Source organism: Pleurodeles waltl, chromosome 1_2, assembly GCF_031143425.1.
Source record: "Pleurodeles waltl isolate 20211129_DDA chromosome 1_2, aPleWal1.hap1.20221129, whole genome shotgun sequence".
NCBI lineage: Eukaryota > Metazoa > Chordata > Amphibia > Caudata > Salamandridae > Pleurodeles > Pleurodeles waltl.
The window spans coordinates 164,154,432-164,182,244 of record NC_090437.1 but is presented as its reverse complement, the minus strand read 5'-3'; the positions used below and the strand labels follow the sequence as shown (position 1 = coordinate 164,182,244).

The following is a 27,813-nucleotide window of genomic DNA, read 5'->3' as shown; positions in this document are numbered from 1 at the left end:
CCGAGTTCAGTTTCAGGCGGCTGTTTCTCATCCATTCAGCAACGGCCTGCATTCCCTCGTGGAGGTTGGACTTGGCGGTGTGCGGGTCCTTGGTGAGGGAGAGGATGAGCTGGGTGTTGTTGGCGTAGGAGATGATGTTGAGGTTGTGTCGGCGGGCTCCTTGAGCGAGGGGTGCCATGTAGATGTTGAATAAAGTTGGGCTGAGCGATGAGCCCTGGGGTACGCCGCAGATGATTTTGGTGGCTTTGGAGCTCCTGATAGGTGGTAGCCCTGCTAGGTGACCAGTCCCCTTTCCTGGGCTATTTAGGGTCTCCCTCTTGGGGCTGTCACCAGATTCAACACTCAAGATTCAAGCAGGACTCCTCTGCATCGTTTACTTCATCTTCTGGCCACCGGGACTGCAACTGGACCCTCCAGGAACAGAATCTACAACTCCAGTGATGACTCTGCTTTGCAACATTGTTTCTCCAGCTCCTTCCAGCAACTGAAATATTTCCCTGGCTCTGCATCCTCTAGGGGCGATGAGTCTTCAGCATGCACAAGTAGTAAGAAGGAATCTCCCCTGGAGTGAAGGAGTCACTCCCCTGCATCTGCAAGCACCACCTGCAACGACGACCAGCTGTGTGGATCTTATCTCCTTCGGAGTTGCATGGATCCTGCATCCCATTGGTCCTGTCTACCAGATGTCCAACTTGGGAGACAGTAATCCCTTGCCTCTCCTTGCAGGACAGTACCCCTGTGCACCACTACTATTTCAGCTACCAAGGCTTGTTTATTACTACTGATAGGGATCTTCAGGCTCCGTGTAGCCCTGGCCCCCGGCACATCTTTCTGCAACACACAGTCTCCTGTCTGCTGCTACAGCGATGTGGGACACTTCTCCAGGTGTTCTGAAAAGGCCTTACTGCGATTCCTGTGCCTGCTGCCCATTAGTCACCTGTGGGGGCTGCCTCCTCTTTCTGTGACTCTCGCAGCTGCTGAGGGTCACCCTGAACTCCCCTCCTTGGGTTAAGTCCCCTGAACCTTGCTGGCCCCTCTTCAGCCTTGCAAAACCTTCTCCGACTTTTGCATTTGCCAAAGCTTTTTGGTGGTTTTCCAGTACCATGAGCAACTGCATCACGACCGCCAACATGGGGCATCACTTCTGGAACTCTTCTGCTGCACTGCTGACTTTTCATCCACTGTTAACCTGGTCCTGCATCCAAAGAAGGATAGTGGCTCCTCCTACAGCCGGACACTCCAACACTAACTGGACTTCCTTTGCAGGTTCTCTTAGGGGCTGCTTTTCACATTTTTTGCATATGGTTTGGTCCTCCCCTAGGGCCCTCACTATTTACTATTGCTTTTACCAATGCCTATTGCTTTCTATGCTATTAACTGATTTCTAATGTGTATATAATAGTTTACTTACCTCCAGTTGGGGTACTGCTTATACAATATATTAGTATTTGTGTTACCATAATAAAGTACCTTTATTTTTTTTAACACTGTGTGGATCTTTCATGTGTTAAGTGCTGTGTGACTATAGTGGTATTGCATAAGCTTTGCATGCCTCCTAGATAAGTCTTGGCTGCTCATCTGTAGCTACCTCTAGATAGCCCTGGCTTCCTAGACACTGCCTGCACTTCACTAATAGGGGATACCTGGTATAAGGTGATAACACCATAGGAGGTTACCACACACCAGGCCACCTTCCTTCAGAGCCATAAAAGCTCACTTCAGCTAGGCAGGGGTGCTCACTGTTGCCCATGATATTCATGTTTGCACTGGTGCCTTTGGAGCCAAGAGTCACAGAGGACCCTATAAGGGTCTGAACTGGTATGACACTAGGAAGAAATGTGTTTCACTCTATGTTGATGATGTACTGCTTAACATAGTACAGCTTGTTTTGACGGTTGACAGATTACTAGTTATTTAAAATCTTCATGGCATATTCAGGGTACAAAATAGAATGGGGGAGAGGGGTGGTCATATCTATACCAAATAAGATAAGTGATGAAATTCCTAGTTTTCTGAGAGACTTTCAAGGCGCATATTACTTGCCAGAGCTTTGGGTAGCTGGGTTATTTACATCACATGAGACAGGGGTGGCGGCTTAGAGAATAACCTCAACAAGCTACTAGAAATATTTGTGGGTCGGGAGGTTTGAAGGCTCTCCCGTTCTCACTACTTGGCAGAGCTGCAATGTTCAAAATGATCTACCTGCCACAGTTCTTACATGCAATCCAAAATGCCCTGTATAAAACAGAGCAGTTTCTTCTACAATTTAGAAGCAGAGCTAGACTACTCCTTTGAAAATTGGAGAGATAAATGCGTTTGAGGTATAGCACTGCCTGATGTCACTAAGGGGCAACATAGTTGACAATGATCGACTGGGTGTATTCGTACCTCAAGATGAACTGGCGGTCAAGCTAGACAAACATGCTAGAGGGCACAGGGCATACTCAACAGCACGCTACAGACATAGGATGCCACAGTACCTGCTGATACATACAAAGATAGTGATCAGTCTGGAAAGAGGTCAATAGGTTCTTAGAGTGGGAGGCATTCCTCAATGGGGAACTCCCACTATGGGACAGTGATAGGGTAGATGTGGTAGGAAATCTGTAAAGTTTCAAGCCTGGGACCATATTTGAATAAGGAAATTGAGTGACATTTGCAGTTACTGGGATGATTCAATTTCGAGACCTGCAGAACGAATACCAAGTGCCTGGCATAGACTTTGTTACATCGCGTTTAGACATGTCCTAATCACTAACATCACAAAGGGCACACTACCTGTTGGAGGATAGGGTTTGGAACAATCTCCTTAGGATGAAGGTGGTGTCTCTGATCTATAAAAAATAAATAACTCGCTGGACATCCTCCAGAAGCTCAAAGACAGTTAGGAGGTAGATGCTGGGTCTACCAGGAAAAGGAATGAGAGGAGGTGGTGATACCCTTACAGGAAGTAGCAATACAGCTGGCTTCTGACTGATGCAACTGCCTATACCACATAGATCACCTTATTCTAGGTAAGTACAGAAGAAGATGGGGAGAACAATGCCTCAGGGAATGTTATCAAGTGGTGTAATTTCTTCACATCCCTTGGGCATGTCCTAGTACAAAGGTACTGGGGATACAAATGAGTGCATGAGAGAGGTACTTTAGTCCTGACATCTCAGCAAAACTATGATTACTGAATGTTTTGGGCATGAAGAGGTGGTCCCCGTGAACACCAAAATATGAATATTTTGGGATGGGAGGTAGCAAAAAATAAATATTGCTAAGGTGTCGGTAGCTTATGGGCAACCAACTCTCCATGCCTGCAAGGAGAATATGGACTTGTGTATGCTCAGGGAACAAATTATGAGGTAGAGGCTGTCTTCGGAACTGGACTAACATATGGAGGCATGGCAATCATACAGGTGGTGTAGAGATTGGCCAAACTGAAGACCTAAATAAAGTAAATGGGGTGCAGCTTATATTGAATGGGTAACATTATACTAAGGCAGTATAAACCAGATCAAACGCTGTATATCAATGGTACAATGTGCTGTCAATGGTGAAGGATTCTGCTTTGATTTACTGAAAATACAAATAAAAAATAAAATAATAATAGCACTCAATCGGCCTAGAATGAATAAAATCAACCCCTGACATGTTTCGCTCTTATTAGCACTCAAAGCTTTGTCCAAACACAAGGGAGCAACCAGTATGTACAAATGTAATAAAAACAAACAGCCATGACTAATGACAGACTTAATTAGGGATCCAATTAAAGACAGCCACAAAAGTGCACCCATGGTATATGTCCTCGCATTAGTGCAGATTTGCAACATTTTTGTGTGAGCTAACATGCATGTGTTTCTTTGCTCATGCAATAATCTGCTGGCATTTGCAACTCCACTTACCCAACAACTTTTTTCTCACTGTAGAAAAAGCTTTACTTCTACTTTATTAGAAGTAAATGTCCAATGTGTCAGTGTCAGAAGAGCTGGTAAAACTTCTTAAACATGCCTGTGTGTAGCTTTAAACAGACTCCAAAGGATATTAGAACATTGGAATGCTGGGGGCTCCATTGAAAACAATGGAGTGCTGCGGGCTTTTACTGGCCGGTAAAAGCCCGCAGCGCCAACATTCCAATGTTCGCTTTGTTCACAGCAACAGCTGTGAACAAAGCCTCACGGAGCCCGAGGGGATTTTGATCCCCTCGGGCTCTGTGAACATTTTTTTTTTAATAGAACATTCTGCCCTGAGTGGCAGAATGTTCTAATAGCCTTAGAACCCGCCATAGCGGGCTCTACCGGCTATTAAAGTCCCTCTCCCTTTTTAAATGCCCTCGCCTTCGGCTCGGGCATTTAACGCGGGGAGCGGGCCTTTAATAACCGGTAGAGCCCGCTACGGCGGGTTCTAAGGCTATATTCCAAACCTGGTCTAGAGCCCAAGGTTGTGTCAAACACTGACCTTCATTTGTAAGTCTTTCATGGTACAGGTTTGCACATCTGAAAATTAAATGACATACCCACTTGAGGACAAGTGGCGGCAAGAAGCCAAAATGGCAGGTAGATGTTTGGCCATATTAGCCAAGTTAAGACTGAATCAATTTAACTACGCTCCAAGTATATTATACCGCAACCAAATGCTTTCATATAGGTAGACAAAAGGATTATTACTGCCCGAAATGTTGTATGTCCTGTCATTGCGTGTTACGGAGCGAACATGCACTGCACCCTAAATGAAGTAGTTGGATATATGTTAACACAATGCCCCAACGTGCTATCCTGGGTTTGAGACAAATGGGGTGAACTCAGAGGGAGCTCACCGGCTTGTGGCAACTGGGATGCTGGTAACGAAACAAGACATTTACAGACATTAGATTGCAACTACTCTGCCCACCATGGAAGACTGGACAAAACAAACTGCCTACAAAGCACATGGTTGCCCTCCCCACAAATACCACAAAATATGGGATGACTGGTGGAACCACCAGGGCTAGCTTGTAACTTGTGGAACATTGGTGGGTTGGCGGAAACAAGTGTACATAAAATGCTTTATCTGTACGCACTCAATTACCCTTACGACTGAGCAGTTAATCATTGCTCTGTTTAAAAAAAAAAAAAAAGGGATTTTATGAAAGATACCCAAGGGAGCTAATCTGTGCTTAATAAAGGAAAATGTGATTTGCCACATATCTTAATCATTACAATGTGGCCACTGCCTAATATTGGGAGAGATTCACTTTGTGGCCATGGTAGGTCTGCTCCCATTCTCTCATCCGCATCTCAATTTTTCTTTCTCCTAAAAAAACTCACTTAGTAAAAATTTCTGGTGGGGGTGTCTGCATTGGCCATTAATGCACACAATGTGTCTAGTTCTGAAGATCATTTGTGCGGTCTGATTTCTTGAGCAAGGTCTTGAACATCACTTTCAATGTGTGACCCTTAAGCTCCTTCTGGTAGTCCTATGTGAATGTTATTTCTACATGATTAATTTCCAGATCTTGCTTTAATTGCAGCACAAGGTTCTGTTATTTAAGTATTTGAATGCCACCCCACATTTTATGCATCCCTCTCAGTGATAAGCTACTGTCCATTGAATATCTACTGTGCCTTCAAAGAGGCCAAAATCCCTTTACTTGCTTTGAAATAAGCTTTAAATTAGGTCTAGAAATGGACCCTTCTGTTTTGATATACCTTAAGAATTTTTGCATGACATCTTGGGTAATTTCATTTTTTTCTATTGTATATGCTTGTTTACCTAAAGGTACCTGGTTTGGAGCTCCTCTCAGATTTATTAGCTTTCTTACTTTGCTGGAGTGTGGGGTGGCCGTGTTTCCAAAAGCAGCCATGCCTCTTAAATTACTGTTTCTCCATGAACATTAAAGACTGCACTGGGGAACCATCTGAGAACATTCAAAACTCTGCAACCAGTCAGTGGCAAACAAGCTACCATGCCCTGTATTATGTTCAGCCCAATGCAGGTTGGTAGCAAACATTCACTAGTAGCTGTGTTCCTCACAGCGGGGTTCCAAGTCTTGCAACAGCCCAGATCTAGGTGCCAAAAAAGCCCTCCTCTCTCTCAATACATGCCCTGTGTACGGCACCATGCTACAAAATACACTGAATCCATTTACTGTCTCTCTTCAGGCAGTACTTTCAAAGTTTGAGTGGTGGCAATGTTATTAAGCCTCTGAACAGCTGGGGGTAGTGTGCCTGCTAATTTATTTATACTGGCCTTATTTCAAATGACCCCAATAATTTGTGCTTATCTCCTGTAGGTGGGGAAATGCCTGCTGCTCATGGTCCTGCACAAGCGTAACAAATCTGTCAACTCAGCTCCTTCAAATCCTCACTGTTCCATAACATGTAGAATGTGCCGACTGGCCCTTAAGTCTGGCACCTCCTCTAAATCGTCAGGGTCTAGCAGGTTGGGCCTCACCGGTAATCTTTACCGATTTCAGAGGTGCCGCTATTTCAATATGTCCGACTAAACCTTGGAAGCCAATGTTCCAGCTTCTCACCACCTCAAAGGCCTTGGGTGGCAGAATCTATACCAGTTTCTTTTCAGTTGGGCTGATACCCAAGAAGGACCCCAAGCCTTCTATCCCAGTTTTCTGCTGGAGATGTCAATGACCTGTCGGTGCTGCCATGCTCGAGGGTCCCGGTCACTGGTCCCAGAATTAGTCAAAGACTTTGCTCCTGATGAACCTCACCATCAGAACTCCTGTGTGTATGAAAAGTTGATACCTTTTATATAATTTCTCTCCTGAACTGATTGTTTGGAGGGATCCTTGGTAAGTGTTCCTTTGTGCACCACTGCTAGAGTGTATCCACCAAGGCACTGTGTGCAGTCACCAACACTCCAGAGCCCCGGTTTCCAGGAATGACAACTGCTCTTGTGTTGTATAATTTCGCCCCTGTAATTTCTTGTATGTTCGTGAAAGAGGGACACTCACACTAACCAACCCCCCCACCCTTCCAACTACACAGCTTCTTATGATGGCCTTGTGAGCATGGAGATGTGCAAAAAGCTACTTCGTAAGGGGGCATCCTGACAAAACACAGCTGCTCCATTTCTTTCCCCAAGCCACACCCCACGGTGGCTAAATTTTAAACTATTATGTATTAATTGGTTAAATAAAAGTATGTTTATTTAATATACAAATGAACGGATCGTCTTAATACACCGACCCAGTTTCTCGTTACACACGTTTCTGTGCAATAAGAAAAGGTCACTAGTCAGCTACATATGGAATAAAATACCCTCTACTGTATATTACAAGGGTACTACATGTCAGAGGATTTCAGTGACCATGTAGAAAAAGAAGCAGAGGTCCTTTATAATACCACAGAATTCCAAGACAACTTCTGAGAAGTAAAGTACAGAAGAACATCAAAAAGAATATACTGCAAGCCGCCTTGAAATTTTTGAACTCTGAGGGCAGCTGGCCTGCATCCCTCTGCCTCTACATGAGCACAGACCTGAAGGGTGTCTCACAATACCTGGATTACATACAGGGACACCCATGTCATTTCCTAATCAGGTGTTGCTGAAAATCCGACTAAATGGAAGGTAATGCATGAATGGGACCCATGCCAGACCTGTCCCAACCACAATTGGTACATTTAGGTTAGCTCTCACCCCAGGAAATGCAGGTACAGCCATTTAAAATTCAGACTGGAGAAAGCAGATAGGTGGTGTTCCATGAGTATCTTCTAAACTTGTATGGAAGCAATCCATGTTAGGAGCAAATATTCTCTCAGTCTGCCAGAGCCCAGTAATGTCCTTGGATGTCCCCAATTCTTTCTCGAAAGCTACCAGACACAAGAAATAAGGACTAGTACTTTATATGGCTTTGTTCAAAGCCAAGCTACAGCAGTATATATGCAAACTTATAATAGCAAATGTAAGAACTGTACAGTAAAAATAAACAGTAAGTAATATGAGGCCTTGTTCAAGGGCCGCAGGGCAGACAGGGTGTTCTCTTCCCTCCGCCATGGTGGAAGAGGTAGCTTGCCACTAATGCTCTCAGGTCCATCCTACCATGGCTCTGAAAACTGAGCTAAGTACAACCCTTTCCACACTTCAGTCTGAAGGAAGCAAGGACAATCGTCATAGGATTCTAAGATAGGTAGTGTGGGTGCAAAAGCTCCTAACAGTCCACTAAAAGATACAAAGAATTGTTCAACCCAGTTCTGGTCTTGGGTTAAATAAAGTACTCGCAAAATATTGTTACTCCAAACTGTAAAACACAATTAGCAGAGAACAATACAGGGTTAACATCCTATTACAATATAGAGGCTACACTCCTGTGCACCAACCCCCTGCTGACTAGTTCCCCAGTGTATGGGATCTCCAGCATCTAATCAGGGACACCGCACTAGCTAGGCATAGGTGCAGTTGCTCAATCACCCCAAAGATTTAAGTGCACAAACCATTCAGTTAACTCTTCCTTCAGTGACATTAACAAGGAAAAGTTAGTATCTGATGCCGTTGTTTGCCAGCATCTATCACTCATCTGAACATGTTTTGCAGCCCCATGGTTACTTGCTTTGAAGAGATGGCGTCCTGGAAGGTGCTAGACACACATACAGGGGTCCCACTCTTGTGGCAACTTTGGAGCTATCTGGGCCATGTTGTCATCAATGGGGACATACCAACTTCAGCAATCTCAATGTGGCAGCTTCCAAGCTTTGGAAGTTGTGGCTTTCCTAGGACAAAGACTGAGGAGATGCTGATTCAGTAGATGTAGTCTCCTGGCCAATCTCGACTTTGCAGATCTTTGCAGTTACAGCCTCTGGCCTAATTTGAATGCATATCTTGGTGGTACAGAGGCACACTAACACTGGCACCAGTCTTCCAGCTCTGATAGGTAGCTGATTTTACTCACTGCTTGCTTTTTATTGATGGCTTGGTACAGTTTGTGACTACAGTGACTGGGGAAACACATCAAAATACTGGTTGCGCCTGGTTCTCTCCCTTGCACTTCCTCAGACCTGTCTGTTTCCACACCCGGAACACAATGGGATTCTCCTTCTGTGGGACTTGGCAGACTTTCCCTCTTAGCAAACAGGCTACAGACAGACCATCAGCTCCTCCAACAGATAGTGAAGGCCTCAAGTGATATTCCCTCACCTCTGTGAGGCTGCCTGTCAGGCCCTGGTCACACAACAATCCTTTAAATACTCCTCAGAGAACTCTTATCGATCATAAAGAATTTTAGCTGGAACAAATTAAGGTGGTTTGGATACCACTATGACATTTTCTACACAGGAAATATGGATTCATATCTCAATTTAGAACCAGTTTGGGTTGGTTCCCATTCAAATGTAATTTTCAGGCAACTTTAAAGACGCAGCCTCTGTGCAAATGCAATTCTCAGGCTGCTTTACAGCCCCTATGCCGTAAGGGACTGCTCTCACAGCAGGAAGCAACAGGGTTAGTTTCAAGCAGACATATCCAAAACATTGGCATGAGGTACGAATTATCTGCACATGGCTGTCATCAGCCTTCCTGAAGTAGCAATCAGAGACACAAAAAGATAGGCACTGCTTAAACCTATACTCCTCTTGAACAGGAACGGCAGTCCCACCTCACATTTGAACGATCTACAAAATAGCAGTGCTCAGGAAGAACTAATCAGCATTCCATTGATTAAAAGTCCCTTGTGGTATGTCTAAAGGGAACCCTGTGTCCATCCTTTTCATTTCAGGGCCAGTAACTCCAACACCCTGTCACAAGAATGCAGGCAATACAACTGAATGGTCTCAGGGATTCTGCCCAAGTCCTCCATTTTGTGCCATGCTATACCAGAGGTATCCAAAATGAACCCCACTGGACCTAGTTCTCAGACTCCTACTACTACACATGTGCTACATATGCACTATATATACAAATGTGCACTACATGCGCAGAGAATGTCTCGGTATTACACCGCAGCAGAACTCTGAAGAGGGGTCAGCAGATTCCATTCACTGACAGAGCAAAAATTCTGGTATCACCATAGATTCAAAAACATGGTATACAGCCACCACTTCCTTTGTGATACACCCAGGGAACGGGCAGTATTTCACTGCCTACTATGAGGGCATGCTTGATGCACCACTCCAGGTCACAGGAGAGGTCTTGGACCTCGCATCCTCAAAGACAGACCTAGGCCTCGGCACACACTGAATTTCCGTGAACCCAAGGCCAAAAAAAAAAAAAAAAAAGTCAGGCTACGAGTTTCAATTGCAGTCTGACATTAAAGGCAGGTGTACATTCCTGTTGTAACAAGTATACATAAATGTAGGCAACATGTTATTCTACATAACTCCCATTTATACCAAGTGAGCCATCAAGAAGGGTGAAATATGTTACGTGTCTGTTAGTCAAGGCAGATTGCCTAGGACCAGGAGGCCAGGCTCTGTGAGAACCCAGCATGCTACAAGGCAGGGCCCTATATTTTGTGTGAATGGGGAAGGTTGGGTAGGTGAACCAATTTTACCTTAGTTTGGAATGCGTCATCAGTGGGTGTAAGTGATAGTGAAAACAAAGAGGTCCTTAAAGAGTAAGTAGAAATGGATGCTGAAAATGCATATCTGTCTGAGAGACCTGGAGGCACTGTATTCGTACTACTTAATAAATAATGAGTTCTTTCTCTCATGATAACCTGAGAAGTGATGAGAAAATCACCTGGGAATTCCTGCCTATAACTGCTCCTATAGGAAATCACTACAACTATGCTGAAACACTATGCATAGAAATATGTGAGATAAAGCACTATTGTAAGAAATTTGGTTGTTGGTTGACTGGGGTGTAAGCCCTGGCCAATTAACTGCCATAATCCCTTGCAGGGTGGACCACAAAAAGTCACTGATTTAACATGTGATTAACCCCGAGGAGCTTGGCACAAAAAGCAGTCAGGACAAACTTAGAGGCAATGTATTAAGTATTTATGCAGTACACAAACAGCAATACGGTGAAAAGACAAAAATCCCCAATCAAGAAGGAAAAAGAGTAAATTGTAATAAATTATTTGACAGCAAAACCACCAAACTCTAGTTGTTAGAAACGGATTTCTGATTTTTTAAAGATTAAGGTTCAAAACAGCAAGTCCTTAGTTTTAGAAAATGTCTTCCTTGGCACACTTAGCACCACAACCAAGGGTCCAGGAGTGGATGGAGAACTCTTGGGGGTTCAAGACCTACTAAGGCTGGGTGCGGGCTCAAGATGGGAGCCGGTTATGTCTGTGGCTCTGAAAAGGAGGCCAGCTAAACTAGGCCTTAGAGCCACTCCTGAAGTCCTAGGTGCAGGTGAAAATGCATGGCTCCACAGCAGGCCTGGCCTCTGAAAACTCAAGGCAGACTCCAAGCAGCAAAGCAGTCCTTCAGGTACAGCAGCAGTCTACTAGAGAGAGCACAGAAGATGACAGCCGCAGGGAGTCCTCAGAGTCCTTCCACAGGTCCAGCAGTGAGCAGAAGAGTGGGTCTGAGAGCCCTATTTTTCTACCTTGGTACCCTGCTCATAGAAGTTGGGAGAAGTTTCCAGAAGGGTTCTTTGGAGTTCCAGGGATTTCCAGCCTCCCCTGCCCTGGCTCCTAGATGCCTGTAATACACAGTTGTTAAGCCTATTGTGTCGTAGCACTGCCCAGCTTATTAGGTGCACATGGGGCTGTACTTCGCTCTGTACCCCCATCAAGCCAGTTAATGGTCCATTCAGGCTCTGCTAATCACACTATTGTGTGACTATCTGGGGTGAATTCACAAAGTCACAACTATCAGTTACACACAGTCAGGTGGCCTAAGGCCAGCTACAGGCACAGAGGGCTAAGGGCAGAAAATGCCAATTTTCGAAAAGTGGCATTCTCAAACTTGTAATGATAAATCCTCTTTAATGGTAAAATCGGATGTATCATTACAAGTTCATATATACCAAAGATGACATACCAACCACCGCTGGTTTAGTAATTACAACTTATTAAATCTAATAAGGAATCTCATATGTAATCCTATGAGAGGGGTAAGCCTCACAGTAGTGAAAAAACTAATTTGGGAGTTTTTCACTACTAGGACATGTAAAGCTAAAAAGTACACACCCTACCTTTTATTTACACAGCACCCTGCCCTAAGGGCCTACCTTAGGGGTGACATATGTAATAAAAGGGGAGTGTAGGGCTTGGCAAGGGGTTTTAAAAGCCAAGTCGACATGGACGTAGGAGACTGCCTTCAGGCTACAATGCTAGGCCAAGGACATGTTTTCAAGTGGTACTTAAGTGGGTAGCATAATAAGTGCTGCAGGCCTACTAGTAACATTTAATTTACAGGCCCTGGGTATATAGTATAACACCCTACAAGGGACTTGTATGTAAATTAAATATGCCACTCAGGTAGATGCCAATCAAACCATGTTTAGAGGAGTGAGCACAAGCACTTTAGCAGTGGTAACATGCACAGAGTTCTAAGGCCAACAGAGCAAAAATCCATACAGGATGAAGACAAGCAGGCAAAAGGTTTTGGGGGAAGACCACCCGTAACGCTGACAGCAGAAAGTGGGGAGAACTACCAAACCTCCTGGGAGTTATCATCATTAAGGTGGAAGAACCTGGATAGACCATCAGGATTGGTGATGTCTGACCCAGATCTGTGTTCCACCGTAAAGTCCATTCCATGTTGGGATGCAGGCTACAGGTTGGCCTAGACCCTCATCATTAAGCAGTGAAAGTACTGCCCCTATGACATGCTCTAAAGCATCTGTTTTTACTATGAATTATTTTGAAAAGCACAAGGGCTATGCATATGACCTGTTTTAGGGTGTCAACGGCTTTCTGACAAGCCTCTGTCCAGATCAGCATTTTGGTCTGTTTCTTGAAAGTCAGCTCATTCAAGGGTACAACAATGGTACCATACTCCTTGCCAAACCTCCTGTAATAACCTGTGAGGGCCAAGAAGGCCCTCATCTCAGTTTGAGTTTTTGGGGCTCGCAGGTCAGAATGGTCTCCATTTTGGCCTGGAGGGGCTGCACCTTACCCCCGCCAACCAGGTGTCCCAAGTACCCCACAGATCTCTACCCTATCTGGCACTTACCTGCCTTGATAATCAAGCCTGCCTTATGTAGAGCCTGAAGCACTTCTTGGAGGTGGAAGAGGTGGTCCTCCCATAGTTACTAAAGACAGCTTTGTCATCCACGTACGCAGCAGTGAAGGCCTCCATACCAGACAATACCTGGTTTACCAGCCTCTGGAAGGTGGCAGGGACATTTTTGTAACCCAAAGGTCATCACTCTAAACTGAAAGTGGCCCTCAGAAGTGGAGAAAGCTGATTTCTCCTTAGCCCCTTCAGTAAGAGCAATCAGCCAGAAGCCCGAGGTCAGATCAAACGTGCTCAGAAACTTGACAGACCCTAACCAATCAATGAGCTCATCAGCACTTGGCATGGGGTGAACATCAGTCTTAGTGAGTGAGTTGAGCCCCCTACAGTCGACACAGGACCAAGGTTCTGGGGCAGCTTTTGGTAACAGCACTACAGGGCTGGATCAGGGGCTACTGGAAGGCTCAATCACCCAAACTTCAGCATCTTAAAGACTTCTTCTTTGATGCTGTTCCTCACTTTGTCAGTCTGTAAATCTTTTTTTGATGGGGGGGGGGGGGGGGGGGGACTGTCTCCTGTATCAAGGATATGGGTACACAGATGTTCCAAAGTTTGTGGATGACTTTAGTTGTATTTCCAAAAAATGTAGTAGGAATTGGGTGGTGTTAAGTATTGAGACAGCAATAACCCATACAAAAAAAAGATCAGATCACAACTTGAAGAATTAGAAAAGAAGATTCTATCTCTTCAATCCCTAACAGATGCTAAATAATTGTTAGACAAGTTTAACAGATAAAAGTTCAAGAAATCAACATATAAAAGAAAACCGTAAAAATACACACATATATACATATATATATATATATATATATATACACACACACACACACAGATTAAAGGGACTGCTATGGGTGCATCTTGTGCACTACATATAGTGATTATCTATGTTGTTGATTTTGAAGGGTGCTTTATTTAGGTGTCAACCCTTTCTCTCAGAAAATAAGCAAATGGCTGGGCTATAATGATATGTCCACAGTGTGGACAGTTCTACAGCTCTACACATCCCTCCACTCACACAGAGTCCCATCTCAGAGGTGACATGTTTGGTTTGTTGAGGGAAGGGATGTGATGGGGAATGTACGTAGTTCACAACATATATGGATATTTGCTATACTTTGTAATATGTTCCCACTATCCTGCATCAGACTGATACTTTCTCGTATAAATAATGCTGTCTTTCTACAGAACTATCAAATGGCTGTAATGTTGAACTTCACAGAAAATGCAATGAAGTTTGTGTTGAAACAAAAGTTGAGGTCCACAGGAATCTTTGGACATATTTTTTGATTGGTTATAGTCTTTAAGGACTTACAATTCACTACAATATACAATGTGAACCAAACAAATTTATTGGACCTTTGGATTAGGGTTGAAGACATTACTGCATTACACCAGTGCTCATCCATATGATTTGAGAGAACCTACCAGTGGGACAGTTCCTCCGAATATGGTGGAACTGTAGTTAAGCAGTAGACTATTTCATGGAAGCAGAAGATTTAGCAAGACGACTCAGAATACGTAGCTATGCCTCCGGAAATGAGGGCTTTAAAAATGCATGGTATGGTGATCGCAATACTCTACTTACAGAGGAAAGGAACAGACAGGAACAATCCAATATTGCATGTGTCTTCACTTTTGGCAACCGCAGCAATGAGAACATAAAAAAAACTTGCATTTAGTGATATCGGGTAATATTAATTTTCCACCTTCTCTTTTTGCTTTCAAGAAGCCCCAAACTTAAGGTATAAGCTGATAAAAGTATTTTTGGAGCCGCCGCGCTCAAGAGATCTCAACTAGTTTGGGATTGACTCGCATGTGGAACTATGGCGAACACAAAGAGCTTTTTCTTTTAATGGCAAGACAAGGATTCTTTCATGTTTTGCAACCTGTCAATTTTCAAACGTTATTTACTGCATAGAGTACCAATGCGGGCTTCGCTATTTTGGAAAAACGGGACAGCAAGAGAAGACTAAGATTTTCCAACAAAATCCAAAATCAGGTGTAAGGTCTTGTCGGCACATATAGTTTAACACTTTATGGCGAGGGGACATACATTTTCAGATATGCTCTGTTTTGTTGTTGAATCCATTAGAACTCTCAATGTGGAACAAATACAGAAAAGATTCTTGTGTTTAAGAAAAATCATTGGATCAGGAGAATAGATACATTACATTCTGAGTTAATCAGCTGTGGAATGGCACTATCTAGCCACATTTTAAAGTTTGTTCGAACACATTTTTATCCGGAGGGTCAGATTACATTTCAATACTATTGAATTGTCATGCAGACTATGTGATTATAGGCTATAAAGTATGAGAGGAAATGTTATGTTACAACCCTCTGCTACGGTCATATGTACTAACTCAGCGATGCCATAGGTAGATACCAGACTAGGACGTCCAACAAGTTTGTGGGTTCAAATACCTTTCTTTGTATAGTCATCATGATGTTAATTTTATCTATGCACTTTGATTTACTCCTAGTTATATGGAACCTACACTGTAATTGCGGGACCAGCATTATCTAAAAATGATCTGAGATTGAGGTATTCTATACTTGATGTAACTGGACACTTACAATGTGTGCACGCAAAATAACGCATCTATGGTGAAAGGATGTTCTGCCTTTTTATAGTTAACGAAGGTTGCTTTACAATGACAGTTTTGTTGTCTGAACATCTAAATTAATTGATAAGATGTATGTGTTTATGGCATTAAATGAGGACTCATACATGTTTAATTTACGGCTATGGACAAGAATTCCCTCTAGCATGTGAAGAAAGGCTTTGGAAAGGCTCTCGCTGATAATTATTGGCAATCAAAGGGCTGGGGTAACTAGTATAGTTTTATATTCCCCTCCCTCATCTTTACTGAGGTTGAGTAATAATGTGCAAAAACAACCTGTGTGTTGATTTTGGGACATATACATTTTTCTTATTCTTTACTTTGGCTGCATGTTTACAGCAGAAAACAGCGATTCTCACTAGAAAAACATTCTGTTGGAGAAGAGTATTACCTTCAGTATGGCAAGAATGCCTTGGTAAAATCTTTCTTCTGTGATCACGGATTAAAAGGAGGTGCCATGATCACGGATTAAAAGGAGGTGCCACGAGTTGTCAGTCTGTTGTTGATAGGGCAGCTGAGTTAGAACCAGCAGTTTGTGCAGTGTCAGCTGGTGACATTTGAAAGTGGTGGGGCGTAAAAGTTTGGTATGAGTGACCTGTGGCAGAGAGCAACCCTGATCGTCATAAGACAGTCGGGGAGTAGGGGTTAAGGTTTCTCCCCCGAGAAAATTTTGAAAAAAAAGATTGAGAAAATGGTGCATTTTCAAGCACATTTGAGAAAGAAAACATGTTAATAAGGCAATTGTGAGAGTGTAGTTATGACATCAATAAAGTGATTTAATACGATAAAGTAAGTAGCTGCTTATTCAGTATAACCATAGAACTTTGTAATAGACTGAGATAATGTTGAGTACCTCACAGATTTCCTTGTTTATTGCTAGTGAGTAGTGTTAATGTGCCTGCTGCAAAGAACGACTACCATAAAGATCACAGAAATGAGTATAAGTGCACTATGAGTAGCACTATAAATAAAAATGAAATGTATGTGTCAGAGAGGGGATATGGAGAGAAGAGACGCATTGTAAGAGTGATAATGACGGAATTCATGGAGGTCAATGTTGGGGGGAAGCAACCAAATAAGACTGATGCACCTGGCGCCAATTGCACTGGGGCATTATGAACAGAACAGGAGGAAAAATGTGTAAGGTCTTTAAGAAACCTCCCAACAATGCGAAATTTGAATAGATAAGGTTGCTCTGGTAGCCTTAAGAAGGTAGAGATGGCAGACAAATATCCGTTGAGGATGCCTAGAGCAGAGCCCTTCTGGGCAAGTGAGAGAATAAAGAGGAGAACCTTAGAGAGGTGCAGAGAGGAGGGGGGGACGGGAGGAAATCAGACTTTTTGATATACCATGCCACAAATTTCCTCCAACAGGCGTATACCATTTTAGTGGAGGGACGCCTGGCTACCAAGATGACATTACAGACTTAAGGTGGAAGATTAAAAGCTGTCAACAGCCGCCGCTCAATCTCCATGCAAAGAGGTGGAGATTGGACAGGTTTGAGTGGACAACTGTCCCCTGCTGCTGCGACAGAAAATCCTCCAGAAGAGGCAGTCAGATCGGAGGATCGATCGCCATGCTCAATAGCTCAGGATACCAGGCTCTTTGTGCGGAGCCACCAGGATTAACTGGGTCCAGTTTTGCCTGATGATCTTCAGAACTTTGGGCAGAAGAGGTATTGGCAGGGAGACCTACACAGGGCCAGAGTTCCACTTGTGACTAAAATTGTCGCTGAGCGAGTGCCACCTTGGAAACTAACGCGCACTACAGCTGACATTGCACGTTCTCTACGGAGGCGAACAGATCTTACAAAGGCTCTCCCCACTGCTGAAAGAGACCTTGCACAACCACCGGATGGAGATGCCATTTGTGATAGACACTGCATCAACGGCTGACTTAGTCTGCTTTGACGTTCAGAGCCCGCCAGATGTTGAATCACCAGAAAAATGCCCTGGTGTTCCAGCCATATCCAGAGACGAAGAGCCTCTTGTCAAAGGGTTCATGAACCCACTCCACTTGTTACGGTACCACGTGGCAATGGTGGTGTTGATGAACACATTCACCACTTTCCCTTTGAGAGAGGGAAGGAATGCTTTCAATGCAAGTCTGATCACCTGGAGTTCCAAAAGGTTGATGTGGAGCCCAGACTCCGGAAATCTGAGGCCTCTGATCTCCACCTCTCCCATGTGGCCACCCCATCCCAGGAGTGATGTATCTGTCACCACTAAGATCTGATTGGGGAAGGGAAAGGGATCTGCCGTTGACCCAATCTGGATTCGACAATCACCACTGCAGGTCTTTCACAGTTCCCTCTGAGATCTGAACCATGTCGAAGAGATTTCCCTGATGCTGCGCCCACTGGAACGTCAAGTCCCACTGCAGAGCCCGCATATGCATCTGACATGTGGGACCAACAGAATGCAGGAGGCCATGAGGGCCCAGCAGCCTCAGACATTCTCACCGAAATCCAGGATAAAGGCTGAAACGTCCATCATAGCCCGAATCTCCTGGTCTCGCTTTTTGGGAGGATAAGCCTGAAACTGCACTGTGTCCAGAACAGCTCAGATGAAAATGAACGTCTGAGAGGCAGTCAGATGTGACTTTGGCACGTTTATAGTGAACCCCAGCGAAGGCAGGAGGTTCGGCATAGTCAGGGGGTGGGAGATGACTTTCTGGGGCGTGTCTGCCTTCAACAGCCAGTCAGGGTAGGGGAAGACGAACCGCTAAACTGCACAGATGACCTGCAACCACTATCACTTTCATGAACACCCAAGGGGCGCTGGGGAGCACGGTGATCTGAAAGTGCTCGTGGGCTGCCACGAATCACAAATAACGTCTATGGCCAGGCAGGACAGGAAAGTGAAAATAGGCATCCTGCAAGTCCAACGCTACCATTCAGTCTCCAGGGCAGAAAGGACCTGAGCTAGGGTTAGTATCTTGAACTTCTTCTTGAGGAAGAGATTGAGTGACCAGAGATCTAGGATAGGGTGAAGGCGCTTTTCCTATTTGGGCACCAGAAAGTAGCAGGAATAACAACCACAACCTACTTCTGGCACAGAGGCCCTCTCTATGGCCCCCTTGGCCAAGAAAGCCTTGACTTCCAAACAGAGAAGTGCCATACGATCCTCTGATAAATGATCGAATGATGGTGGCATGGCTGAAGGAGACGTTTTGAAGGGGAGGGTGTAGCTCCTTTGGACTATTTGTAACACCCACCTGTCCGAGGTAATGGATTCCCAGTGGGGCAGGTGATGGCAAATCCTGCTGCCAACTGGTCCCGGATGTTCTGATGGACTAGGAAGGTTTGGAGGCAGAAGACGGGGCAGGGGTGGAATGGGTGGCCTGCTGACTCCCTGATCCACGAGTTTGTGGGATGCCACGTCCACAGCCGCGCAGGAGCTGTACAGCATGCGTGGGTCAATGGCCTGGAGGAAAAGAACGCAGTTGGGTGCCCATTCCGTAGCCACGAAAGGCGGACTGCTGGGGGTGAGGAGCAGCTGCGAGGCCAAGGGACCAAGCCATAGCCTGGGAATCCTTGAAGCGCTTGAGCGCAGAGTCCGCCTCGTCTACGAAGGGACGGGTGCCATCAAAGGGCATGTCCATCAAGGATTGCTGGACATCCCCAGAGAAGCCACGTCCTCATCCAGGCCAGGCCTCAATGCCACCCATCTGCCCAGTTTCGGTCGTATCCAGTCCACAACGAATCATGAACTTCGCGGCATCTCTCCTGTCTAACTGCTCGGGAGAGAACAGTCCGGACCTCCTCTGGAACTCAAGGCAGCACTTGCACAACCATATTCCAGAGAGTGTGGGAACAGCAGCCCAAAAGGCATGCGGTTTTCATGGACCACAGCGCTAGAATGGTGGAAGAAAACATCTTCTTCCCCAAGTTGTCCAGTCTTTTTGATTCCCTGTCTGGGGGAGCAGTAGGGAATGTGCAAGAGGAGGACGAAGCCTGGATGACAAGGCTTTCTGCAATAGGGTGTTGGGTCAGAAATTTTGGGTTGGTTGGCGCAGGCTGATGGCGGCGGGCAACTGTACTATTCCCAGTAGCCCGTGTTAGGTCTGGACCTGGTAGCCAGAAGGATGTCTAAGTGCTTAATTGAAGGGAAGGAGGGGTTCTGAGTTGAAGGCCCCAGGCTGAAGCACTTCAGTCAGGAGGTTAGTCCTGACCTCCACAGAAGGAAGCTCAAGGTCCAAAACCTCAGCAGCCCTTCTCACCACCATTGAGTAGTACGCTCCCTCCTCCGTAGCCATGGAAGGGGGAGAAAGCATGCCAGCAACAGGGGAGGTATTGAACCTGCTGGCATCACCCAAATCCCTGAACCCAGTCCATTTGAGGGTCGAGCTGGTATTCTAAAGGGCCCAGCGACCACTCAACACTATCCCCATATCCATACACATAGCAATAGGGGTCAGGGATCAACACTGGGCCCAGGAGAGCCCATGGAAAACGGAATCTGCATCGTGCAATGCTGTTCTGGCTCCGGGTCATCGAGAATTAGTATAAGGTGGACGTCGATTAAGAGCCCAACCTATGTCAGGAGCATTGACGTCTGGCCTGATGCCGGGGAAGGTTACTTTGGCACGACCGGCATCTGGATGGCTCCTGAAGCGGATCTGGAGGAGCCCTCCAGAGTTGGAACCAAAGCCAATGACTTGGAACCCAAGGGGGCCCTCACGGACCCCCCCTGGGCCAGAGGGTAGGTCAGTCTGCCCAAATACAAGGCGTATGGCCTCATACAATTCCTTGAGTTGGTCAGGGGTGGTGCCAGCTCCCAGAAAGTCAGGGAGACGTGGGGCAGACCCAGACCGAGGCTCTGAAAATGGAGGCCTAGAGCATCAACGCATTTCCCATGTCACGTAGTCCAAGGAATGGGGTGACGTCGAAGAACGTTTGGCCTTTTTTTCACTTCTTGTGACAGAGTTTCCAGATGACTTGGACGACAGAGTGGTGATGATTCTGCGACCAGTCTCATGACCTTCCTCTCGAAGGAGACCAGGAATGACGTGGAGTCGCGTGCAGGGCTGCCATGAGCTTTAGGGACCGAAATCTCAAAGCCTCTGGGTTCATGGTCCCACACTCAGAGCACGACATCAGGTCTTGTCACGCTCCAGGAACCAGAGGCACATTGAGGTGTGAATCGGTCAGCAACATCATTCGGTGACAGGAGATACAGGGCCTGAATCCAGTCTTAAGGGACATCCCTCGACGCATCCAAAACTCATCAAAAACGAACCGACAAAAGTGTCACATTTAGTCAAAAAATGACTGGAGTAGCTCTTCTCCAGATCTGTGCGTAGGCTGGCGCGGAAAAAAGAACTGAGATCAGCACGCCAGGGTGGCGTCTATATATGACTCCGACATCATCACGGTGACCATGCCGCCCACGGAGTCAACCAACACCCCCTAACAGCACGCAGGGGTACTGCTCAAAGAAAAATCTCCAGATCCAGTCTGACGCCTGTGGGAAATTTTAAGGTAAGGAATCTGCAACTAGAAGTCTACCAGATACCTGTGTTTGCTTCCCATGGAGACAGAAGTGGCTGTAGTCAGTGACAATAGTCGATGTGTCCACCACTCGACTACACTTCATAAGGGGATTGTAGGAAGTTGGCTCTGTATATACTATTTAAAAGTAAGAAGTAGTGTGCACAGAGTCCAAGGGTTCCCCTTAGAGGGAAGATAGTGGCAAAATTAGATCATTCTAATGCTCTATTTTGTGGTAGTGTTGTCGAGCAGTAGGCTTCTCAGAGGCTATTAAGCATTTTTTGTACACACACAGGCAATAAATGAGGAACACACACTCAAAGACTTAACTCCTGGCCAATAGGTTTTTATATTGAAAAATATATGTTCTTAATTTATTTTAAGAACCACAGGTTCAAGATTTACAGTAAACACTTTAAATGTAAGGTACTTCACTTAGATACTTTAGGAACTTTGAATAAAAGCAATATCATATAGTCTTTGTACAACATGGCAATAAGCTATTTTCAAAGTGGACAGTACAAAAATCAACAGTTCCTGGGGGAGGTAACTTAAGGTTAGATTAGGAGATAAGTAAAACGCTTACAAGTCTCAGTTCTGGGGCATAGGCAGCCCACCGTTGGGGGTTCAAGGCAACCCCAAAGTTACCACAGTAGCAGCTCAGGGCGGGTCAGGTGCAGAGGTCAAAGAAGTGCCCAAAACACAAAGGTGCCTATTGAGAACAGGGGTGCTCCGGGTTCAAGTCTGCCAGCAGGTAAGTACTTGTGTCCTTGGGGGGCAGACCAGGAGGGTTTTCTCGAGCACTTGGGGGGGGGGGGGGGGGGAGGGAGCGGGGGGAAACACAAGTAGGCACACAAAACACACCATCAGCGGCACAGGAGAGTCCGGGTGCAGTTTGCAAACCAGGCATCAGGTTTTAGGTAGAAAACAATGGAGGGACCGGAAGGGGGTCACTCTAGCAGTGCAGGCAGGCATGGGGGAGGGGGGTGCTTCTCTGGACAGCCACCACCTGGGCTAGGCAGAGGGTCGCCTGGGGGTCACTCCTGCGCTGAGGTTTGGTTCCTTCAGGTCCTGGGGGCTGCGGGTGCAGTGTTGGTTCCAGGCATCGGGTCCCTTGTTACAGGCATTTACGGTCAGGGGGAGCCTCTGGATTCTCTCTGCAGGTGAAGCTGTGGGGGCTCAAGGGGGTCATCTCTGGTTACTCACGGGCTTGCAGTTGCCAGGGAGTCCTCCCTGAGGTATTGGGGCCAAAACAGTTGTCTTCCTCCTTCTCTGTAGGCTTGTAGGTCAGCAGTCCTTGTTTCTTTAGGTTGCAGGAATCTAGTTTTAGGTTCTGGGGAGCCTCTAAATGCTGAATTTAGGGGTGTGTTTAGGTCTGGGAGGGCAGAATGGCTACTGACCTTGAGGGTGGCTACACCCTCTTTGTGCCTCCTCCCTGTGGGGAGGGGGGGGGGGCACATCCCTAATCCTATTGGGTGAATCCTCCAAACTCAAGATGGAGGATTTCTCAAGGCAGGGGTCACCTCAGCTCAGGACACTTTAGGGGCTGTCCGGACTGGTGGGTGACGACTCGTTTTTCTCATTATCTCCTCCAGCCTTTGTGCCAAAAGTGGGGGCAGGGGCTGGAGGGGCGGGCATCTCCACTAGCTGGGATGCCCTGGGGCGCTTTAACAAAAGGGGTGAGCCTTTGAGGCTCACCGCCAGGTGTTACAGTTCCTGCAGGGGGAGGTGAGAAGCACCTCCACCCAGTACAGGCTTTGTTCCTGGCCACAAAGTGACAAAGGCACTCTCCCCATGTGGCCAGCCACATGTCTGGTGTGTGGCAGGCTGGCAGAAACTGGTCTGCCTACACTAGAAGTTGGAATGGTATTCAGGGGGCATCGCTAAGATGCCCTCTGGGTGTATGATACAATAAATTGCACACTGGCATCAGTGTGCATTTATTGTGCAGAGAAGTTTGATACCAAACTTCCCAGTTTTCAGTGTAGCCTTTATGGAACTGTGGAGTTCGTGTTTGACAAACTCCCAGACCATATACTCTTATGGCTACCCTGCACTTACAATGTCTAAGGTTTTGCTTAGACACTGTAGGGGCATAGTGCTCATGCACATATGCCCTCACCTGTGGTATAGTGCACCCTGCCTTAGGGTTATAAGGCCTGCTAGAGGGATGACTTACCTATGCCACAGGCAGTGTGAGGTTGGCATGGCACCCTGAGGGGAGTGCCATGTCGACTTATTATTTTTCTCCCCACCAGCACACACAAGCTGAGAGTCAGTGTGCATGTGCTAAGTGAGGGGTCCCCAGAGTGGCATAAGACATGCTGCAGCCCTTAGAGACCTTCCCTGGCATCAGGGCCCTTGGTACCAGGGGTACCAGTTACAAGTGAGTTATCTGAGTGCCAGGGTTGTGCCAAATGTGGAGACAAAGGTACAGTTTAGGGAAAGAACACTGGTGCTGGGGCCTGGTTAACAGGGTCCCAGCACACTTTCAATCAAAAAACTTAGCATCAGCAAAGGCAAAAAGTTAGGGGCTAACCATGCCAAGGAGGCATTTCCTTACAGGGATGGTTCTAGATTCCTTGTGTCGTTATATTTGATTGTACAAGGCTCGAAGTCACTCAGGACATGCGACTCAGGCCCGGCCACAGCACGAGGTGAGATGTACTCTGTCTCCCCAGTTGCTGTGTACAAACGAGCAAAGTGCAGCACATGAAGGAGGAAGGGGGGGGGGGGTGGGGGGGGTGGGGGGAAGACTAGCTGAGCAGCCCAGCAGCTTCAGAAATGGGCAGCCACTGCATGGCTTCACATTAAGCAATTGCAGTGACTGGTCATGCATGGGCACAGCCCCTTTCCCCCACGGTACCTTGCACACTCCATTAAAGCCTAAACTAGGCCTAGCACCCCCTGTTCTCAGCAAATCCAAAAGGTGTTTCCGGGCAGAGAGCAGAGCCAGGATTGGCTTGAGCAGAAAAACTCACCACTCATTAGGAAACTGGGGGTTATGGCTTTGATCCACCCCCGATATTCCTAATGTGTAGGTGGAGGTAACTTGCACACTTCTTCTTACAAAGAAGGATTGACTGGCATTCAAAGCCTCTCATCCAAACAAACGTGTATTTCTATTCTTAGTTTTATTAAATCTGCTATTACCATTAGGAACCGATATGAACTGGTAATGTGACTATTTGCTAAGAGAAACTAGACATTGTCTTATTATATTGTCTTATTATTATATATGATTTTATAAGTATTTATTATCTTATATCGTTTTAGTAAGCTTGGGCAGTAAGCTCAGATTTAATAGATTTGCTTTTTATGTATGTAATAGGTACTGTATCTTATGATGACTTTTATGTATGCATGTGTACTTTTATGGCAAAACGCTGAATAAAGTTATTTTGACTGACTGTAGGTGGAGAGAGGCCTTAGTGCACATATTGGACTGACTGGAGGAAGGCAGCCGTACAACCTGAAAAGTGCACTTTCTACCACGCAACCATCATATATTAATCACCTCCAGGCCTGCTGCACTCCGTAACACTGCCAGTGCAAGTACTCATTCTCCCTCTCATGACATATTCCCCCAGACCTCTGACGGCTTGCTGTGCAAATATGACAATACTGCATCTCTCATCTTGCAGGAATATTGTCCATCAAATCAAGAACCGATAAGTAAGCCTTCAAGCACTTCCCTCACAAGGGCCAGGTCAGCTCCATTAGAGGAACATCACCACTCACCCCAGTTCTCACTGACCAACATTGTTATTGATCCACTTCTTCTCACTCAACCTCACCTGCCAAACGAACCTCTGGCAGCTAATTATGTAAATACCAGGCAATTAGACAGCATAGCTCCTCAACTCACAGGGGTACGACTTGTCTCATGGAACGTGGCAGGTTTGAAATCTATTCTCCCTCTTCCATCTTTTACCTCTTTTAATGAAGAACATGACATATGTCTTCTCCAAGAGACGTGGTCAACTGATCCACTTTTTCGAACAGGCTACTGAAACTTCCACATCCCTGCCGTGCCCAGTACTAGAGGCAGGCCTTCTGGGGGCTTGACCATCTGGATCAGAACATGACTTAACTGTTGTATATTACAGCTACCCACCAATTCTCCCGACCTGTTAGGTCTTCGTCTATCCTTCGGGCCTGACACTGTTGTGAACATCTTCAGTATCTACACTTGAGGGGTCCGGGGGGGGGGGGGGGGGGGGGGGGGTCAAGTCTCCAAAACCCTTTGTGTCCTAGCAGCCCTCTTGCAAAACTGCCCCGCCATCATAAAACCATCGTGGCAGGTGACCTTATTGTCACATTCGAACCTCTACTCTAGACTGGGATGATCTCAGGTCCACAGACTAGCAGGATCGAGCTTAGTCTATCCCCGCCCTGTCCATTCCACCCATCAAGAGATGGACGCAGGTCGCTGTCCATGTTAAGTCACTGACCATGGACTTTGGGCTCAGGGCATTAAATGGCAGAACTAAATCAGACGCCAAAGGCCATCACACATTCAACAAAACCAACCACACCAGCAGAATCGACTACTGTCTATTCGACATAAGATTATGGCCCCTAGTCATCAACATGACTATCATTGAAAGAACTGAAAGTGATCATAATTCTCTCTGTCCACACGTTAGCTTTGGGCAACCACCCGCCCACGATTAACTCCTCAGTAGCAGCACCAGAGGGTATTAGCCTGGTTAATGACAAGCGACACCTAAAGTGGGACAATGTTGCGGCTCGGCCCGCATTCATCAACGCAGCTAATAACACCCTAAAGACTACACTAATGAACCTAGAGGTGAGTCCCGCAATCCCCTATAAGGAAATAAGTTTAATTCACACCTCATACTTCAGGGATATCGCAGCCCACTTCTCAGTATCCACAGCCCATGATGGCAAGAGACCCAAAGGTAGGCACCGCGGGTTCAATAAAATGTGCTGGTCCTTCAATAAGCATTTAATCCAAGCTATTAAATCCAAGGATGCCACCGCCATCCGCCTAACTAGAAAGTCCTACAAGTCAGCCATACGCAAAGCCAAGCGTGACCAAGATGTAAGTGGTGGACAGCACTTAGAGATGCTGTGTGTGAGAGGAACTGTAGTCAGTTCTGGTCCCTGGCAGCGCGAGGCCCAGAAAGCAGTGGATTGAACATTACAACCAACATCGCCCCCCGAAAGACTGGGTAGACCATTTTAGTAGGCTGTACTCCCATGACCATGATAGCCCCACTCCTGATCACATGGACCCCTGCCTAAACACTTTTTCAGCACCCACCACTGAAGTGCCCCAGCTGTTCTCTCAAAGTGACATAACCTATTCCTTAGGCATCATAAAACGCGGCAGGGCCCCCAGCTCGGATGGTGTTCCAGCAGACCTGTCTCAACCGACATTGCATCCTGGTCAAGATACCTCACCATCATAGCGAACGCAATAGCATCTGGGGCGCCTATCCCTGAGTCCTGGAAAGGGGGTAGTTGTCCCGATCTTTCAAAAGGGCAACAGATCACTCCCCTGCAACTACAGACCAATTAGTCTAATTGACTGTGTGCAAAAAGTCTTCTGCCACTTCCTCCAAGGGAAATATCAAAGGCTGGATGACTGAACATGATATCCTTCGTCCCCTCCAAGCCGGTTTCCGGAAAAAAATATCTACCACTAACCAAGCCCTCAGGTTCCTATTTTTATACTGGAAAACAGTGCTCATTGGTAAAGGGAGCCTTTATGTAGCTTTTGTGGATCTAAAGTCTGCTTTTGACCTAGTACCTCGCAACAAACTATGGGACACTCTTTCCCGAATGGGAATCCCAGAGCACATCCTAGCACTATTGATACGGCTCCACGAGGACAACTACGCACAAGTCATGTGGTACAATAAGGGGCAACTGATAGAATCCATGTATCAAGGGGTGTGCGGCAAGGGTGTGTCCTTGCCCCAACCCTCTTCTCTCTGTATATCAATGAAATCGTCCCCTACCTGCTTAGAGTGGAGGCTGACGCAACATCACTTGGCACACAAAAAATTCCTGTCATGCTCTTTGCAGATGATACTGTCCTGATATCGAAGACCCCTTGTGGACTAAGAAAACTCCTCACGTGCTTTGAGAAATCTGCTCAATGCGGGGACTTGAAATCAATGCCTCTAAAACAAAACTAATGACCCTAAATCCCCATAGATCTTTTAGAGGGAAGTTTACACTAGAGGGCACCACACTTAAGGTGAGCATTTTCAGCTATCTGGGTATAGCATTGACTGACAACAGTCTTAGAAATCACACACAGGAAAACAAGCCTTAAAACTAAAGCAAACAGGGGTACTATTAAAAGACTTTCACCTCTCGCACACAAAACCAATTCGCCCAGCAATACAGATATACGAAGCCCAGGCTGTGACCTCAGCACTTTACAGGTCTGAACTATGGGGTTCCGCTAAAATCCAAGACCTAACCATCGCTGAAAACAACTTCCTAATAAACCTTGTGTCCCTTCCGCCAAGCACTCTACTGTTTCCCCTTTTTAAGGATCTTGGCATAAAACTCATCAGTCATAAAGCCCGCCTACGCCCTCTTCTGTACT

The 27,813-nt window shown here is 46.0% G+C and overlaps 1 protein-coding gene across 1 annotated transcript in view; it reads right to left on the bottom strand.

The window, feature by feature from the left end:
- The window catches only part of LOC138298467 (low-density lipoprotein receptor-related protein 2-like), a 1,267,625-nt gene that overhangs the window by 188,561 nt on the left and 1,051,251 nt on the right, over positions 1-27,813 (bottom strand). The window lies entirely within an intron of this gene.